Source organism: Dreissena polymorpha, chromosome 9, assembly GCF_020536995.1.
Source record: "Dreissena polymorpha isolate Duluth1 chromosome 9, UMN_Dpol_1.0, whole genome shotgun sequence".
In the NCBI taxonomy this organism is placed as follows: domain Eukaryota; kingdom Metazoa; phylum Mollusca; class Bivalvia; order Myida; family Dreissenidae; genus Dreissena; species Dreissena polymorpha.
Window position 1 is genome coordinate 4,921,034 of NC_068363.1, and position 12,618 is coordinate 4,933,651.

The window sequence follows — 12,618 nt, forward strand, 5'->3', positions numbered from 1 at the left end:
ATTAATTCATTTTAAGAAGATGATTGAAGTTAATATCATGAGGAATTTCCAATCATGTTAATAGTTGCTTTAAATGTTTATTTCTAAATATGTCATTTGTACACGACTTCTCATCATATAATTACTTGTGAAAAAGTATAACATTTATATTTACATTCACCCCACGAAATGTTGTAGATAAAAACATACACGTAGAACGTTTAATTGGATAATAACTGAACTCGTCAATTGAAAATCTTAAGAAACGATATCTGTACAGTTTTATTTATTTTTAAATCACTTTTCCTGTAAACAAGGATGTGTCAATAAAAGAGGTGCTTCAGCTTTTTTCAAGATTTTAAAGTTGTCGTCAACACTTATGATATCTTTCATCGAAACATTGAGGTTTATGCTAATACAGGATCCTAATATACACCCAATATTTATCTATGATTATTTTCCCGGTGAACAAGGATACGTTGAGAGTCGAAGTGGTTCGTGTTTATTTTTTTTAAAGATGTACGTCATTATTTGTTGAGCAAGTGCAATAGCACGAGATTTACTTCAAATATCGGTAACACGGTCAAATGTTTACATCCCTTCCAACCTTTAAAATACGTGCCACTGCGTAGGTTCTGACCTTGCCCGAATTATATACGTATATATTTTAAAAGCAAATGACTAATGATTTCCTACCCGGACAGAGTTCAACCTATCCGGAAGACACTTACTGACCAACTGCGTCAAAACTGCATTTTTTTTGGAAAACAAAAACGCTGGTATACTTAAAATTACATTTCCATGAGGCGTAAACAAAGTTGTTTGCTTCCCCTAACCCGACCGAACCTTATTTTTGTGTGCAGTCTCTTAACATGTTCTGGTATTAATGGTTAAGTTTGTGAACATGTTTGCTAAATTTGATCATATTCATAAAATATACTATTAATTTTGATTTAGTGTTTGTAACATGCGATCATATTTGCTAAATTAACTTTAAATTAACAACAAATACATATTAACTACTGTTAAATAGAGATTGGGAATTTTTCTGCATGTCTTACATATTCGTATTAAAGTGGGAATCATCAAACACATGTTGAAGAACAAAATTAAGCCGACCTACTTATCGTCATTCTTATTGTGATGTTAGTTGACACAAATGCCATTTTCTATTTTGGCCTGAGGTTGAATCTTTGCACTTGTTCTTTATATGATATACAGGATATAATATATATTCAGGCTATAATACTTAAGCCGATTTTCAGACATGATTACGGATGTTTTGCAAAAGCAAAGACGTCAGCAGATGCGAATAATTGACACGAGCTACTTCATCCGGATAGGCAAAACACTTATTTTGTCGTGTCATAGAAAATGTAAGTCGTTAAAGGGGCATACAATAAAGTAAGATTATAAAAACAATATTAAAGCATTAACAAACACTCCACAACTTTTAACATATCAGTTATTATACTAGTACTCTGCGATATCAACTTTCTGTTTAAATACATGAGGCTTTATTTTGTATCCCTCCAATACCTATGCCTTTATCTTTAAGATCTTGATGGCAGTGAGAAACTTTAGGCTAAAACAAATTTGGTATTATTTCAAGATAATATGATTACACTTAAATTTAGATTTCGACGTAACTAAGATTGCATAAGTTTGTAAATCGGGGTTTGCCGGTGCAGAACAGTAATTTATTAATTCGGGCTTACTCGCGGGATTTTTTTTAAATCAATGGCTATTAAGATCTAATAAACTCGCTTTAAAGATAAAAGATAGTTTTTACAATTTTGGTGACCCACACTTTTTATGTAAACAGATGGAATGTCACGCTGAAGGTATCGTCCTAATAACTCTAAAGACTAGCAGATGATAACAAGACTTTTTCTCCTTATAATTATAATAGTGAGTCGCAATTTATTGTTTTCCTATACACATTTTTTATCGATCTAGTTTGATCAACTTTTTTTTGTAAAAGCTGGGCTTAGTGCATGTGAAGTCTGAACTGGCTAATCATGATCATCATCATCATCATCATCATCATCATCATCATCATCATCATCATCATCATCATCATCATCATCATCATCATCATCATCATCATCATCATCAATTGGCTTAAATAAACAATCGGATGTTAAACAAGAAATGCTCTCCATTTGCTGTGCATTAAAGATCCTGTATTCATATCCTCCTGAATGTTGCGATGAGATAAAATAAGTGTTTCGGATGGGCTGACCATCTTGGAAAGGAAAACGAACAACTAAAACTCTTACAGCATCCTGGATCACATGATAAATAATCGATAAATCAAGATAAGTGTTTATTGATATCCTGCATGAAAAACATCCTTCATGTGATGAAAGATAACTTAGATGTTGATGACGAATTTAACTTCTTCGAATTGAATCTGAAACATCTCGTTTCTTACCACGTACTTGTTAACAGGAAAAATAATGCATAAATAAATAAATAAAATGTATGGATTCTATTCTTTAAGATCCTGATTAACAGTAACCTTCATGTTGCGATAATAATAGGATACGTGGGATGAGGCTCCCAGAAACGGAAACAAATCCATTTGTTTCATGACCCATGCTTGTTCAAACGATGATTCTTGAGATAAACAATATTTAACATAAAACACCGTCTTAGTAAACATAAATTAATTGGCATATGGTTGGTCACTTGTATTATATAAAAGTGAAGCTGATGGCATTAATAATATATCTCCAAAACATTAACATAATGAAAACAAGATGATTTATTTCATGAACTACGCAAAACCTACCACGCGTTTCATTTTAAATTTGGTTTCAAGATATAGTTTTTTTTTTATTAAAACCGTTGGTTCACGAAGTGTCTCACCCATCATTTATTTTGGATGTTTTTAAACGTTTATACAAATGTTCATGACGCATTGTTGATAAAGATTTACAGAGTTATCAATCATAAAGGTATTACTTACTTCTACTCTATATAAGATAAAACCTGCCTATTTTTTTAAGAATTTCTGTCATCTTACTATACGTTTAGTTTCTACCCTGAACAAATGGCTTTATTTTATATACGAAAATAGCCTAGTTACAGCTTATAGACCAATCGACAAGCTCAAAAATATATTTACAATTTAGATGTTGATTAACACGAAACATGGACAAATGAGATCTATAAGTTCATTGAAGTACTTACAGAAAAGGAAAAAAACGGGGATATACGCTCTAAACGTCAGCCATACATTGCCTATTCATAAACCAACCAAGTATATAAAATTAATTATGACACCATAAATCAAATAATTGTTGAATGAATTGAATTTAATAACGACCTTAATTAAGACGATACCAAGACGTGTACACGTTTAAGCGTGTCTGCTTAACTGCAAAGACTACCACTAAAAAAGTATATTTATAAGTGTTAGCGATTCGCATCAGCTGATCTGTTTGCTTTTGCAAAACATCAGTTAGCATGTCTGCAAATCGGCTTAAGTATTATATCCTGTATCTAAAACGTTATATATTGTTATCATATAAATAACAAGTGTAAAGTGTCAACTTTAAGCAAAATTGAAAATGCCATTAGTGTCCACTAACATTAAATAGGAAAAGGGATACGTAGGTCGGCTATTAACTTTTTCTTGAACTTTTATTTTTTATGATTTCCCACTTAAATTAGAATATGTAAGAAATGCAAAAATATCATCAAACTCTATTTGACAGTATTTATTAGTTATTTGTTGTTAGCTTAAAGTAAATTTAGTGAATATGATCGAATATACCAATTATAAACGTACAGTTTATAGTTGATTTGGTGAATATAATCAAATTTAGCAAACATGATCGAAAACTTAACCTTGGATACCCAAAAAGTTAAGGGTCGGCGCAAACAAATTGGTTCTGCCGGGTTATGGGAAACAAAGAACTGTTTTAGGCCTTATTGAAATGTTACTTCAAATATACCAGCGTATTTGTTTTGCAAAAATGCTGTTTTGACGCAGTTGTTTGATAATACGATAACAAACAACAAACCAACTAAATAAGTGTCTGCCGGATCGGCTGATCTTTGTCCGCGTAGGAAATCATTACTCATTTGCTTTTAAAGGATATACGAATATAAAGCGGGCATGGTCAGAACCTACGCACTTAATAGGTCATAAGGGATGTAGACATTTGACCGAATTACCGATATTTTAAGTAAATCCTGTACAATTTGTGAACAAATATTGACGTACATCTTTTTAAACCATACACTTGAAGCAATTATTAAATTCAAAATGGCTTTACATTATATGCATCATCATCCTCTTCCTCATCATAACCATCACCATCCTCCTCCTCCTCCTCCTCCTCCTCATCATCATCATCATCATCATCATCATCATCATCATCATCAACATCATCATCATCATTATCATCATCATCATCATCATCATCATCATCATCATCATCATCATCATCATCATCATCATCATCATCATAATCATCATCTTATAGGTCAGCACCTTCAAGATGAGAAAAAAAACTACCGAAAGAGTATAGTGTCACGATAAGAGGGAAATCGTTTGATTATCTAAACACAAAAGTTTGCCGTACTTGGTCAGCCCGTCTGGAAATCGTTCCTAAACGCCTGCATAGGCTACCCTTATTTGCCAGTTTGCTTTGAATTACACAGTTTGGATTCAATTTTATATTGAAAAGCATTGTGCTAAAATGTGTCATTTTCAATACGCAATGAGATTTTTTAAAGATCCTGCAAAAATGGGCATTATGCCACATGCGCCCCAGCATAGCTATAGCCCAGCCTGCGCATCTTTCAGTCTGGTCAGGAGATGAATAATGAGACCATTAAACCTTGCGTGAGTATAAAGCGGACAGCGTCGCCTCTGACCAGACTGCCCAATTGCACAGGCTTGGCTTGAGCTACGCCGGCCGAAACGCTTTAAGACCCATTTTCGCATGACGAGGCTATGAAAGTGTACTCTATTCAACGTACTCACCTCCACCCCATATGCTCCCCAGAGAGTCTGTTGGTGAGATCATGGAGGTCTCTGATGGTTACTCCTCAAATCTTAAATTAGAGATAGGTCTACAAGCGATGGAGATGGAGTTGTGGTGGTCTTGAAGGTCTCCTGCATAATCTTCGCAAGGAACATGTTATCCATCGATGTCCTGACAAAGTGTCTTATCTGTGCATTAAGAAGTAATGCGCTGCTGTCGTTTCCGTAGAGTTCTAGGAGGACTTGAACCAGCCCTTAGTCCATCAAATGCAATCGCTCGCTAGACCAGCATGTAACCTATCTCAGGGCTTAACATTTACGATTGTCTATTGTTCAGGATAACCAAAATATAGCTCCTGACACGTCAACCCAGTGACATTATTTGTGGTAGAGAACCACCATACGATGCTGTTCACCGAATATGAAACCACTGACCCCTGTGGTTTCAGAGAAGATTTTTTAAGTTATTTACATGTACTATATAAGTCTATATAAATCTTGTAACTCCTGAGCGTGGCCAGTTTTGACCCGTAAGAGCATGATTTGAACAAACTTGGAAGACGACTGCCTACGAATTTTCATGCCGGATACCAAACCTTTCGGACTTGCAGTTTCAGAACGGAAGATTTTCCAAGTTTTCACTATATACATTTAAGGTAACAAGTAACTCCAAGCTATAGCTAATTTTGACCAAGGGCATGCTTTGAACAAACTTGATAGAGAACCTCGAGACGGTGTTGCACAACAAAAATTAACCCATGACCCTTGTGGTTTTAGAGAAGAATAGTATATAGTTAACTCTATTTATCTTTATATGCACTGCCCAGAACGCTTCGAACAATTTTGAAAAAAAAGAGTCGCCCAATGATCATTCCTGTGAAGTTTCATGAACATCTGCCAAGCGGTTCAGGAGGAGAAGTCTTTAGAAGCAAAAGTTAACGGACGGACAGACACACGCACGGACAATGGACAACACGGTATCCTAAATTCTAACCATGAACATTAGATGATGAAATGAGCTTAAATACAATGCAAATGCCAATACATGCGGTGTACAAATAAAAATTCGGTTTAACTGTTTAAAAAAGCAGCGTATAGCTCACAAATTAAATACATAAAAGTTCAAATAATCAGCATATTTATTAAAGCATATTGTTTTCAATTGGCTACTATTTAGTGCGTTCTCAGTTGAACTTGGGTATGAGACCATTTATGTTTTTCATTTTTACAATTAAATAACAAGGTTTATAAAATAGGGATAAATTCCCCTTAATGATTACCTCCAAGCTACTCTAAATTCAAGTACAGTATTCATTAACAGAGTGTAAAGTCGTGTTCACAGATTACCCCAATGTCAATTTGCCAACTTGTTTCAGAATCACAAAGTGAAGAACAATGTACATCAGGAGCAGTATAACTCTAATGACTCATACCGAAAAGATAGATATTCCTTCATGCGTAATCATAATTTGAAATTTGTTAAATTATAAAGCGTTACAAACACGATACCACTGAACAATTTAGCGTGTCATTTTTTTGTTACAAAACGTGGATCGCATATGTATGAAGTGTGAAATCCATTATTCAATATAACAGTTAGGCGATACCCTATCAATCAAATGAGGGCCGGTTCAAGCTCCGTTGGTGTAAATTTAATAGGTCTTCAACGAAGTAGTTATTCATATAGGACGTGTTGTTAAATATATATGGAGAGATATCATTATGTATGGAAAATACATTATATAGTATCTTCGTAGGTGTTGGGGTGGTGCACCAATGTTTTATTTTAATCATTTGTCATTAAACTTAAAAGATCTTACCTGTTATTGCGTTAATCCCGTGACATTTCACACCTGTGTTATTTAAAACCGGTTGAGGCCAAAAAAAATAGGTCCGTTTCCGGTCTCCTCGGAAAAAACAGGGTCGGTAGGTAGGGATTTTTTTTTTTGTCTTTCGGGTACTAGAATGGAAGACTACTAAAGCTTATAAGAAGAAATACATGTATATATATATATATATATATATATATATATATATATATGCGTTGTTTGCTTGATATTACATCTTATATTGATAAATATATGTATAATATTTGCTTTGTTTGCTTTTTTCAATATTTATTGCAGAATGTATCAATAAAATTTCATTCACTTGTTTAAAACAAGTACAAAAAAATATTTTTTTCGGCACCCCAATAAAAAGTTAAGGGTCGGCGCCGATTCGGGAGACACGGTCGGGCGACCGGAAACCGACCTATTTTTTTTTGCCTGACGGTACTGAAACCTGGCAGATGAATACACGACGTCTGACTAATTGGTTTGTTTCCCCTCGGAGCTTCGGTTATAAAAAACATTGTCCGAGCACTCTGCTTAACATCAATTCTCTGCTGTAAAAAGGCAGTGGTCAGCCCGATTTTACTGGGCTGAACCATATATACATAGGTACTTTGCAGAGTGGGTGCGGTGCTTTAATAAAAAGCTAACTATTTACAAATATCTCTACAGAGGACTATACTGTTTGAAAACGCACTATAAATGCCAAGAAGAAGAAAAAAACAGTGAAAAATCTATGCTTGCCTAACTTCGCAGAATAAGCAGCTTTACCATTGGCTAATAGCAGTTTTAAAACATAAAAATGGAAATGGATGGATGGATTCGGTGACGGTGTTGTGGTGGAAGGACGTACTTTTTATGCTCTTAAATTTTTTAATTTTTAACTGATTTTTAACTCGTTATTCTGGTGGAGGAGATGCGGCAATACAAGGAACAGCTTTAAGAGAAAGACAGGACTTTTGTTCATTGCCCAAATTCCCAATTTTGTGTGCTCGGTGTAGATAAATAACTGAGTGTGTACGTGGACAAAGGAAATCGATAGTGGCCGCCATCTTGGATTTGTTTTTACCTTGGACATTCTTAAACTGTTTTTACGCTAAGTGACTCTAAATATAGACACTGTTATGACATTTTTAGTAGTCTTACTGCCGTGCCTATGTTTTACTGTAGATAATTCGTAGTTTTTTAAGCTTTTTAATGACTTTGCAACTTTTATTGTGAATAACTTTGTTGCACGTGGTGCAGGTCGCGAGTGCCGTTGTGAAAAGGAAAACTGTCTATGGTCCTTAAATCTAGTCCCTTTTATGACATTTTAGTAGATAATTCGTAGTTTTCAAGCTATTCTATGACTTTGCAACTTTTATTGTGAATAACTTTGTTGCACGTGGTGCAGGTAGCGAGTGCCGGTGTGAAAAGAAAATTGTTTAGGGTCCTTAAATTTAGTCCTTTTATGACATTTTAGTAGCCTCATTATCATCCATATGTTTTATTGAAGGCAATCCATTGTTGTTGTTTTCTTATTTCAAGCTATCTTAATGGTCTTGCAACTTTAACTGATTGCAACATTGTGAGTGCCAGTGTAAAAAAGAAAACTCTCTAGGGTTCTAAAATCAGACCCTATTATGACATTCTAAGATGCTTTATCGCCGCCCCAATGTTTTACTGTAGACAATTTGTTGTTTTTTTAACTGCTTTTATGATTTTGTAACTCTTATCGATTGCACGTGGTCACAGGCCGTGAGTGCTGGTGTGAAAATAACACTGTTTAGTGTCCTCAAATTTTGACACTTTTACGACTTTTCAAGTAGCTTTACTGTCGTCCCTATGGGTTATTGTAGGCAAATCGTTGTTGTCCCTTTTTAAGCCATCTTAATGATTGTGTATCTTTTTCTAATTGCAACATTGTTGCACTTGGTAGCAGGTCGTGAGAGCCAGCTTGAAAGTAACACTGTTTATCCTTTGATTAATTCATATTATTGGTACGTGAGGGGTGGTCGTATGGTAAGCATGGCCTTGGAAGTTCGAAATAGGAAACCTCTGCCGAAAGCAGAAACACAGAAGTTTGAAAACTATGCCCTGAACATTGACAAAATGCTAAGGAACAAACTTGAGGCCGTTCAAAGAGCTCAGGTCGTATCATTCGAACTCAGTGAAGGCAATATAGTCTTCTCAACCGACGCAGTGCTGTTTGAATTAATTGATATTTCACGCTCTCAGTACTTTAATAAACTGTCTGAGCCAAATTGTAACGTGAAAGTCACAGACACATTTGACAATACTGGAGTCAATCGAACCAAAAGGGTCTATAGAGTCATCAAAGCCGATGGTGTCAGGTATACGCTCAACGTTTATGTAACCAGTTTAAGTAGATTTCTCCTTAATGGTAAAAACTGTATGGATTTCTGGAAGACGATATGCCAAATATAAATGCTATTGTAAACTTTCTGTGTGTAAGCAACAATATAGATTTGAAAGTGTTTAATGACCTGCTGATTGAAAAGTTGACTGAATTTCTGTCAAATCAAAGTACAAATGCTCTGTCTGCAGCTTGTGCAGCGATAACCATCAATAACTGTAGAGAAGACTCTGATAAATGCCCAGGTTGTAACCGTGCATAAAAAACAAATAGTGTGCTGTGTACCAAAGATTCTCATTGGATCCATTATCATTGCCAAAAGGTTAAGAAAGATGAAATTGAACAATTGGCTTCGTCTCCTGACGAGTCGTTTTGCTGTAGATTTTGTAAAACTTCTGACACAAGTGCACCGTCTAAAACGTTAAATGAATGCGAACAAACTGGTGATAGCCTTGATGAGCAAACGTCTTTAAAAACATTATGTGTTGCATCACATATTGACAAAAAGAAACAACCAAAACTTATGTCAAAATCTAAATCAGACTCTTATTTACGCTTACAAATTCCAAAGGTAACCAAGGTAACAGAGAGCACGGTGGCTCTCGATATCTTACACGATGAAATGGACAGTGGTCAGTTACAAGAGTCAGAGATAATCACTACTGTTAGTGCTGCAAGTGTCGAGTCGCGAAAGTAGCAACGATACCTCCAGGCAGAAGCTAGTGCAGAGTGTTGAAGTTAGCAGTGCAAAATGTTCTTGTTTAACTAAGTTGAGTGATATACGAGAACGTGAACTGAAAGTAAAGACATAGGAAGAAGAGGTTAAGATACTCCAGCTTAAAAACCAAGAAAAACTTAAAGACCTTAATAAATAAGAATCCTATTGTAAACGTTTAGAAGCCCGTAATGAAGAACTACAAATTACACTGCAAACGGTTGCTAAGAGACTTGAACGTCTTGAGGCGGGCGAATGTGTTAATGATAAGCGGCATGATGCCGGTCCAATTCCTAATGAGTCTTCGCGAGAAAATGTGCAGACTGGCTGTAATAGCACGATACAGGCTAGATTGACTAAATTACAAGATAGACTAACTAACTTTGTTTATATTTAAAGACAATTTTTTGCATGATACTAATTGCGAGAATATCTCTGTTCCGCACAATAAGCGCCATATTGTTTCAAGCAATCGTGTACTAGAAGCCGCGAGTGATATAGGTGTGCATACAGCCGGCGTCAGTGTTTGTGCTATGCCGGTCCTTACGAACATTCACAGCGTTCCCCCTGTAACCCTGTCAACGACTAGTGTGGTCTCGACAGCCGCCGCCAGAGTTTGTGCTACGCCGGACCTTATGATCATTAGCAGCGTTCCCCCTGTAACTCGGTCAACGACTAGTGTGGTTTCGACAGCCGCCAGTGTTTGTGATATGCCGGACCTAACGAACATTAACAGCGTTCCCCCTGTAACTCGGTCAACGACTAGGGTGGTTACGACAGCCGCCGCCAGTGTTTGCGCTGCGCCGGTCCTTACGAACATTAACAGCTGTCCCCCTGTTACGCTGTCAACGACAAGTGTGGTTTCTACAGCAATGCACTACAGCGACAGAGTAGAGAGCGTACCGAACCGCAACAGTGTAGACCGTGATAGCGAACATGTGTCAGTAGTGCCTAGACATGTCCATGGTCAACCGTTGATGTATCTACCGGCGGGCACTAGTGTAAGGAGCTTTCCTGATCAGCATCCTTTTTTGTACCACGTCAAACATTGGAACATTTCCAGATAGCGCAAGGGTCGGAACCGAGTGTTAGTTTTGAACCTAGTAGCGAGTCTTTAAAAACGTGGGATAGCTTCTTTTAATTGTAAGAACATTGTGACTTGCAACTCGCCATAGCGGACATTTTTAAGTGTAACGATATTATACTTGTGCAATAACATAGGCTATTTCAGTCTCAAATTGATCTCTTAAGCGAGGCACACGAAAACACGTGGTTTTGGCGGGGTAGGTGTTTTATGGAAGAAAGAACTTGATCCAAAAGTGACCGTGCTTGACGACGGAGGAAACAGAATTCAATGCCTGCAACTTTCTAACTTCAAGGACAATAAGGGATTAGTCATAGTGTCTGTATAGACCGTTCCATAATTTAGTAATTACCCAATTATCTCCCCTGATTACTCTCCGCGTCCGCCATTACACTACTGCCAAACAACCGGTAACATATATAAGAGAGCACCGATTATTCAACGGGTGAATTTCTTTCTTTTTGTAAAACTTGTTTGTTTGTCATGCAAATTGTATGAAATAAAGTTTTTCTGCTAGAGGAGATGTTAAGTTAGTGTTATAACAGAAAAATGTTTGAAAAACGTGCATTTTTTAGGTATTTGTCGAGGAAAATAAACACGTTAACACATTAAAAAAAACATTTAATTAAACTAAATGCAATATTTATCATTTGATTATATGCATCAATCTTAAAATCGCGTAATCCTTTGCATTCCAGTGTTGAATTGCCCTATTGTTATGCATAATCCGATTATCTCGTTTTGATCAGATATTATCCAGACTTAACTAACAACATGGCGTCATCCCGGGGTGTCATAAACCACACTGGGTGGCAGATGGCAGTCTGGTCATTAAACACAATTGATGATGCCACCATGTCTTCTCTTTCTGGTAGTATTAAGCAGTCATTTGGTTTAATATTTTACCTCCGACATACTTAACAGTTGCGTTCATTAGATATGTTACATATTGTACAAATTAAAAGTTATGTCCAATATAGAATATCAGAAATTGTACACCGTAAAGATACTAGCCCGTTTAATTCCTGGTTTAATTTATGAAAAAAAGTATTTGATAATTATAAAATTTACCTAAAAACATAACATTTAACGTATTTAGCGGGTATCGGTTAATTAAAACTACGTCATTTCGTATGAAGATTTAATGTTACGGCAATGCACGAACGACATCATTAAACAAGAAATTACATTTGACACGAACGGGGGTAAATATTGTTTTAAAAAAATATTAATATAGATATATGTGTGTTAAAATGTTAGATATTTGCCACTCATACTCACTAGTAACGAGTTTCAATATACATGAATACACAGTTCAAATTGCATCATGTAAAGTTGTGTTTTTCAGTTGTATGTTTATATTCCTCAATAGCGTCATTCTCTGTACAAAACCCATCAAATTAAAATTACATGTTAATACTGTCATGCACTTCGCTTTTAATAGGGCTTTGTAGTACGTTTATTTTCAATGCACCCCTTATACTTTCTATTACTCACGTGTTTATCACACTAACGTTCTCATGCCATTCATAATTATATTTTTATAATTAGATGTATTACTATTGTAATTTATTGAAGCTTTTCTACAAAAAATATTACGGCTTATGCATAGAGCTCTTTGTTGTGTCAAATTGTCGGCCTTTCAGTCTT